The sequence below is a fragment of the Salvelinus namaycush genome, chromosome 9 (assembly GCF_016432855.1).
Source record: "Salvelinus namaycush isolate Seneca chromosome 9, SaNama_1.0, whole genome shotgun sequence".
NCBI lineage: Eukaryota > Metazoa > Chordata > Actinopteri > Salmoniformes > Salmonidae > Salvelinus > Salvelinus namaycush.
Genome location: NC_052315.1, coordinates 10,064,708 through 10,073,084, shown reverse-complemented (window position 1 = coordinate 10,073,084; position 8,377 = coordinate 10,064,708).

Here is an 8,377-nt window from a genome sequence, read left to right as displayed (position 1 = left end):
GGTAAGGCAATAAATGGGCCATAGTTACGAAATAATTACAATTTAGCAATTAAACACTGGAGTGATAGATGTGCAAGTAGAGATACTGGGGTGCAAAGGAGCAAAAAGATAAAATAACAATATGCGGATGAGGTAGTTGGGTGGGGTATTTACAGATGGGCTATGTACAGGTGCAATGATCAGTAAGCTGCTCTGACAGTTGATGCTTAAAGTTAGAGAAGGAGATATAAGACTGCAGCTTCAGTGATTTTTGCAATTCGTTCTAGTCATTGGCAGCAGAGAACTGGAGGGAATGGCTTTGGGGATGACCAGTGAAATATACCTGCTGGAGCGCGTACTACGGGTGGGTGCTGCTATGGTGACCAGTGAGCTGAGATAAGGCGGGGCTTTACCTAGCAAAGACTTCTAGATGACCTGGAGTCAGTGAGTTTGGCGACGAATATGAAGCGAGGGCCAGCCAACGAGAGCATACAGGTCGCAGTGGTGGGTAGTATATGGGGCTTTGGTGACAAAACGGATGGCACTGTGATAGACAACATCCAATTTGATGAGTAGAGTGTTTGAGGCTATTTTGTAAATGACATCGCCGAGGTCAAGGATCAGTAGTATAGTCAGTTTTACGAGGGTATGTTTGGCAGCATGAGTGAAGGATGCTTTGTTGCAAAATAGGAAGCCGATTCTAAATGTAATTTTGGATTGGAGATGCTTAGTGTGAGTCTAGAAGGAGAGTTTACAGTCTAACCAGACACCTAGGTATTTGTAGTTGTCCACATATTCTAAGTCAGAACCGTCCAGAGTAGTGATGCTAGACGAATGAGCAGTTGCGGGCAGCGATCGGCTGACGAGCATGCATTTAGTTTTTCTTGCATTTAAGAGCAGTTGGAGGCCACGGAAAGAGTGTTGTATGGCATTGAAGCTCGTCTGGAGGTTTGTTAACACAGTGTCCAAAGAAGGGCTACATTCAACCATTCAAAAGTTCGGGGTCACTTAGAAATGTCCTTGTTTTTGAAAGAAAAGCAAAATTTTTGTCCATTAAAATAACATAAAATTGATCAGAAATACAGTGTAGACATTGTTAATGTTGTAAATGACTATTGTAGCCTGAAATGGCAGATATTTTTTATGGAATATCTACATAGAGGTCCATTATCAGCAACCGTCACTCCTGTGTTCCAATGGCACGTTGTGTTAGCTAATCCAAGTTTATAATTTTAAAAGGCTAATTGATCATTAGAAAACCCTTTTGCAATTTAGGTTAGCACAGCTGAAAACTGTTGTGCTGATTTAAAGAAGCAATACAACTATCTGGAGTACCTGGAGCATCAGCATTTGTGGGTTCGATTACAGGCTCAAAATGACCAGAAACAAAGCACGTTCTTCTGAAACTCGTCAGTGTATTCTTGTTCTGAGAAATGAAGGCTATTCCATGCGAGAAATTGCAAAGAAACTGAAGATCTCGTACAACGTTGTGTGCTACTCCCTTTACAGAACAGCAGAAACGGGCTCTAACCAGAATAGCAAGAGTGGGAGGCGCGGTGCACAACTGAGCAAGGGGAAAAGTACATTAGTGTCTAGTTTGAGAAACACATGGCTCAAGTTCTCAACTGGCAGCTTCATTAAATAGTACCCGCAAAACACCTGTCTCAACGTCAACAGTGAAGAGGCGACTCCGGGATGCTCTGCCTCAACTCCCTTTGTCTGGGTCTGTTTTCAAAATGTGGCATAGCCTTTGAAGTCTGACTTCCATAACCATCGCGCTATAGACATGTCATTCTTTGAGTCGCTCTCTGCCATCAAATATATATATACAGTGCATTCGGGAAGTATTCAGACTCCTTGACACCAGTCTCAACGTCAACAGTGAAGAGGCGACTCCGGGATGCTGGCCTTCTATCCAGAGTTCCTCTAGCCAGTGTCCTGTGTTCTTTTGCCCATCTTAATCTTTTATTTTTATTGGCCAGTCTGTGATATGGCTTTTTCTTTGCAAGTCTGACTAGAAGGCCGGCATCCCGGCATCGCCTCTTCACTGTTGACGTTGAGACTGGTGTTTTGCGGGTACTATTTAATGAAGCTGCCAGTTGAGGACTTGTGAGGTGTCTGTTTCTCAAACTAGACATTGCTTATTGCTTCTTTAATCAGCACAACAGTTTTCAGCTGTGCTAACATAATTGCAAAAGGGTTTTCTAATGATCAATTAGCCTTTTAAAATTATAAACTTGGATTAGCTAACACAACGTGCTATTGGAACACAGGAGTGATGGTTGCTGATAATGGGCCTCTGTACACCTATGTAGATATTCCATAAAAAATCTGCCGTTTCCAGCTACAATAGTAATTTACAACAATAACAATGTCTATGCTGTATTTCTGATCAATTTGATGTTATTTTAATGGACAAAAAATGTGCATTTCTTTTAAAAAACAAGGACATTTCTAAGTGACCCCAAACTTTTGAACGGTAATGTATTTTGAAGTAAGAATAGATATTTCTGAACACATTCATGTGAATGAGAACATGATTATGGATAATCATGAATGAATCCTGAATAATGAGTGAGAAGGTTAGAGGCACAAAGATCATAGCCCTCAAATGCTAACCCTAATTTGTTGTAGCTTCTGAACGGCATCTCACTCATTATTCATGATTCATTCATGATTTTTCTTAATGATGTCATTATTAGGATTCATTTAGAAGTGTTCAAAAACATCTTAACTGCTCACTTAGAAGGAAAAAATTACTCAAAAACATTGGTATTGGTACGGCGTTAGGATCCCCATTCAGCAGCTACTCTTCCTGGGGTCCACATGAATCATGATATAATACATAGTACAGAACATTATTAGTCAAGGACTGAACTACACATATTTAAAACGTCACACATAGCCTACATATCAGTACATACACACAGTATCTAGGTCAAATGCATAATGCAGTGAAAATTACAATACAAGATATATAAAATGTCTGTCTCTTCACAGTCCCCTTTTGTGCAGTAAGGTGCTTTTTAATCTGGTTGTATTGCTAGCTTGAGTTAACTGGGGTGGCAGAGTTCCATGTTGTTATGGCTCTATTTAATACTGTGCGTTTCCCAGCCTCTGTTCTGGACCTGGGGACTGTGAAGAGACCTCTGGTTGCGTGTGTTGTGCCGATGAGCGTCTGAACTGTGTGCTGTGTACATCTAAGTGAGATACGTGCTGCTTTGTTCTCGACCAACTGCAATTGACCTACAGTGGGGCAAAAAAGTATTTAGTCAGCCACCAATTGTGCAAGTTCTCCCACTTAAAAAGATGAGAGAGGCCTGTAATTTTCATCATAGGTACACTTCAACTATGACAGACAAAATGAGAGAAAAGAAATCCAGAAAATCACATTGTAGGATTTTTTATGAATTTATTTGCAAATTATGGTGGAAAATAAGTATTTGGTCACCTACAAACAAGCAAGATTTCTGGCTCTCACAGACCTGTAACTTCTTCTTTAAGAGGCTCCTCTGTCCTCCACTCGTTACCTGTATTAATGGCACCTGTTTGAACTTGTTATCAGTATAAAAGACACCTGTCCACAACCTCAAACAGTGACACTCCAAACTCCACTATGGCCAAGACCAAAGAGCTGTCAAAGGACACCAGAAACAAAATTGTAGACCTGCACCAGGCTGGGAAGACTGAATCTGCAATAGGTAAGCAGCTTGGTTTGTAGAAATCAACTGTGGGAGCAATTATTAGGAAATGGAAGACATACAAGACCACTGATAATCTCCCTCAATCTGGGGCTCCACGCAAGATCTCACCCCGTGGGGTCGAAATGATCACAAGAACAGTGAGCAAAAATCCCAGAACCACATGGGGGGACCTAGTGAATGACCTGCAGAGAGCTGGGACCAAAGTAACAAAGCCTACCATCAGTAACACACTACGCCACCAGGGACTCAAATCCTGCAGTGCCAGACGTGTCCCCCTGCTTAAGCCAGTACATGTCCAGGCCCGTCTGAAGTTTGCTAGAGAGCATTTGGATGATCCAGAAGAAGATTGGGAGAATGTCATATGGTCAGATGAAACCAAAATATAACTTTTTGGTAAAAACTCAACTCGTCGTGTTTGGAGGACAAAGAATGCTGAGTTGCATCCAAAGAACACCATACCTACTGTGAAGCATGGGGGTGGAAACATCATGCTTTGGGGCTGTTTTTCTGCAAAGGGACCAGGACAACTGATCCGTCTAAAGGAAAGAATGAATGGGGCCATGTATCGTGAGATTTTGAGTGTGAACCTCCTTCCATCAGCAAGGGCATTGAAGATGAAACGTGGCTGGGTCTTTCAGCATGACAATGATCCCAAACACACCGCCCGGGCAACGAAGGAGTGGCTTCGTAAGAAGCATTTCAAGGTCCTGGAGTGGCCTAGCCAGTCTCCAGATCTCAACCCCATAAAAAATCTTTGGAGGGAGTTGAAAGTCCGTGTTGCCCAGCAACAGCCCCAAAACATCACTGCTCTAGAGGAGATCTGCATGGAGGAATGGGCCAAAATACCAGCAACAGTGTGTGAAAACCTTGTGAAGACTTTCAGAAAACGTTTGACCTCTGTCATTGCCAACAAAGGGTATATAACAAAGTATTGAGAAACTTTTGTTATTGACCAAATACTTATTTTCCACCATAATTTGCAAATAAATTTATAAAAAATCCTACAATGTGTTTTTCTGGATTTTTTTTCTCATTTTGTCTGTCATAGTTGAAGTGTACCTATGATGAAAATTACAGGCCTCTCTCATCTTTTTAAGTGGGAGAACTTACACAATTGGTGGCTAACTAAATACTTTTTTGCCCCACTGTATGTCCCTCTTTGCCACACATGACCAAACAGCTGGGCAGTAGTCCAGGTACGACACAACTAGGGCGTGTCTGGTCGACTGAGATGTCAAGAAGGCAGAGCAACGCCCTATCATGGACAGACCTCTTCCCATTTTAGCAACTATTGAGTCTATATATTTTGACCATGACAGTTTACTATCTAGGGTTACACCCAGCAGTTTAGTCTCTCCAACTTGCTAAATCACCACACTATTCAATGATATATCTAAATGAGGTTTAGCGTTGAGTGAGTGTTTTGTCCCAAAAATTATGCTTTTTGTTTTTGTGATATTTAGCAAACATAACCCAAACACTACCAAAACAGAATGCAAATGCATCCAACAAGCTTGTAAAGTCACAAGCTTGATGTAGTCATATGGGACCAAATTCTAAACTTTGGACTTATACACTATATGTAAATTTGTCCAAATATTTGTGACTTCTTCAGATGGGGGGGACTAGCTACATAAAGTGCTTTCATTTCTAAGCTGTAAAACAGATAGTGCCTTTAGAATGTATTCATACCCCTTGACTTGTTCCACATTTTGTTTTTATAGCCTGAATTCAAAATTGATTAAATTGATTTCGTTGCTCACCCGTCTACACACAATACCCCATAATGACAAAGTAAAAACATGTTTTTAGAAATGTTAGCAAATGTATTGAAATGGAAATACAGAAATATCTAATTTATATAAGTATTCTCACCCCTGAGTCAATACATGTTAGAATAGAATAAACTTTGCCAGCAATTACAGTTGTGAGTCTATCTGGGTAAGTCTCTAACAGCTTTGCACACCTGGATTGTACAATATTTGCACATTATTCTTTTTTAAATTCTTCAAGCTCTGTCGAGTTGGTTGTTATAGTCTTCGCTAGACAGCCATTTTCAAGTCTTGCCATATATTTTCAGCCTAATTAAGTAAAAACTCGTAACTAGGCCACTCTTTGGCACACCATTATTTATACTTGCACATCCTCATCTGCACATATATCACTCCAGGTTAAATTGCTAAATTGTAATTACTTCGCCACTATTGGCCTATTTATTGCCTTACCTCCTTACTTCATTTGCACACACTGTATATAGATCTTTCTATTGTGTTACTGACTGTACGTTTGTTTATCCCATGTGTTGTTTGTGACGCACTGCTTTGCTTTATCTTGGCCAGGTCGCAGTTGTAAATGAGAACTTGTTTTCAACTTGCCTACCTGGTTAAATAAAGGTGAAAAAAATAAAATAAATACAATGTCTTGGTATTTCAGCTTTTAATTTTTAATTTGTAAACATTTCTCAAAACAATTTTACTTTAACATTATGGGGTAGTGTGTGTATGCCAGTGACACAAAATCTCAATTTAATTCAGGCAGTAACACAACTAAATGTGAAACAAGTCAAGGGGTGTGAATACTTTCTGAAGGCACTGTATGTATGAAAATACAGTGCCTTTGGAAAGTATTCACACCCCTTGACTTTTTCCAGATTTTGTTACATTACAGACTTTTTCTAGAATGGATTAAATACTTTTTCCCCCTCATCAATCTACACGCAATACCCCATAATGACAAAGTAAAAACAGGTTTTTATACATTTTTGCTAATTTATTAAAAATAAAAACAGATACCTCATTTACGTAAGTATTCAGACCCTTTTCTATGAGACTTGAAATTGAGCTCCGGTGCATCCTGTTGCCATTGATCATCCTTGAGATGTTTCTAGAACTTGATTGGAGTCCACCTGTGTTAAATTCAATTGATTTGGATATGATTTGGAAAGGCGCACATCTGTCTAAATAATGTCCCACCGTTGACAGTGCATGTCAGAGCAAAAACCAAGCCATCAGGTTGAAGGAATTGTCCATAGAGCTCTGAGACAGCATTGTGTCGAGGCACATATATGGGGAAGGGTACCAAAACATTTCTGCATCATTGAAGGTCCCCAAGAAGTGGCCTCCATCATTCTTAAATCGAAGAAGTTCGGAACCACCAAAACTCTTAGACTCTTCCTAGAGCTGGCCGCCCAGCCAAATTGAGACATCTGGGGAGAAGGGCCTTGGTCAGGGAGGTGACCAAGAACCCGATGGTCACTCTGACAGAGCTCTAGAGTTCCTCTGTGGAGATGGGAGAAGCTTCTAGAAGGACAACCATCTACAGTATGCAGCATTCCACCAATCAGGCCTTTACGGTGGAGTGGCCAGACGGAAGCCACTCTTCAGTAAAAGCCACATGACAGCCCGCTTGGACTTTGCCAAAAGGCACCCAAAGACTCTCAGATCATGAGAAACAAGATTCTCTGGCCTGGTGAAAACAGGACTAAACTTTTTGGCCTGAATGCCAAGCGTCACGTCTGGAGGAAACCTGGCACCATCCCTATGGTGAAGCATGGCAGCATCATGCTGTGGGTATGTTTTTCAGCGGCAGAGATTGGGAGACTAGTCAGGATCAAGGCAAAGATGAACGGAGCAAAGTACAGAGAGATCCTTGATGATAAACCTGCTCCAGAGCACTCCGGTTCACTTTCCAACAGGACAACGACCCTACACAGCCAAGACAATGCAGGAGTGGTTTTGGGACAAGTTTCTGAATGTCCTTGAGTGGCCCAGCCAGAGCCAGGATCGAACCCGATCGAACATCTCTGGAGAAACCTGAAAATAGCTGTGCAGCAACGCTCCCCAACCAACCTGACAGAGCTTGAGAGGATCTGCAGAGAGCAATGGGAGAAACTCCCCAAATACAGATGTGCCAAGCTTGTAGCGTCATACCCAAGAAGACTCGAGGCTGTAATCGCTGCCAAAGATGCTTCAACAAAGTACTGAGAAAGGGTTGAATACTTATGTAAAAGTGATATTTCAGTTTTATTCTTTAGTACATTTTCAAAAATGTATAAACCTGTTTTGCTTTGTCATCATGGGGTATTGTGTGTTGATTGAGAAAAATTCAAGGGGTCTGAATACTTTATGAATGCACTGTACCGTTAAATAAAAGGTGACGTTCTGTACTGTCACCTCATATGAAACATTTGACCTAAAATCCAACATTTTTAAACATGTTTTTTCCGTATGTAGACTAATCCTATGTGTTTTATTCAAATCAACTACATTATGCACTGAGCTTGTCTGATGCTTTAAGCTAAATGTTTGATTAAATAATTAAGGCACAAATGACTAGAGGGAGTCCGACCGAAATTGATTAGTTTGTGCCGCCTGGCTCAGACTTGCTGCGTTAAAAAAAAGAAAAGACAGCGAGTGACTGTGACTAGGACCCGTTGTCTCTCCTCCCTGCTTCAGCGACCACCACACATCAGCAGTGTGTATCGCGCTGTCCGTGTTGCTGAAGCTGTCAAATAATTTCTGACTAAAAAGTTCTCTTACCGAAATCCCTCATTTTGTTTAGGAAAAACATTCCCTATTCCCTCAACCCTGCTCTTTTTACGACACATATATGCATCGTATGCACGTGACCAATAGGGTCTGACCTATAGCATATCATATTCACATCAATAAATTGGTTATAACAAACTGAACACC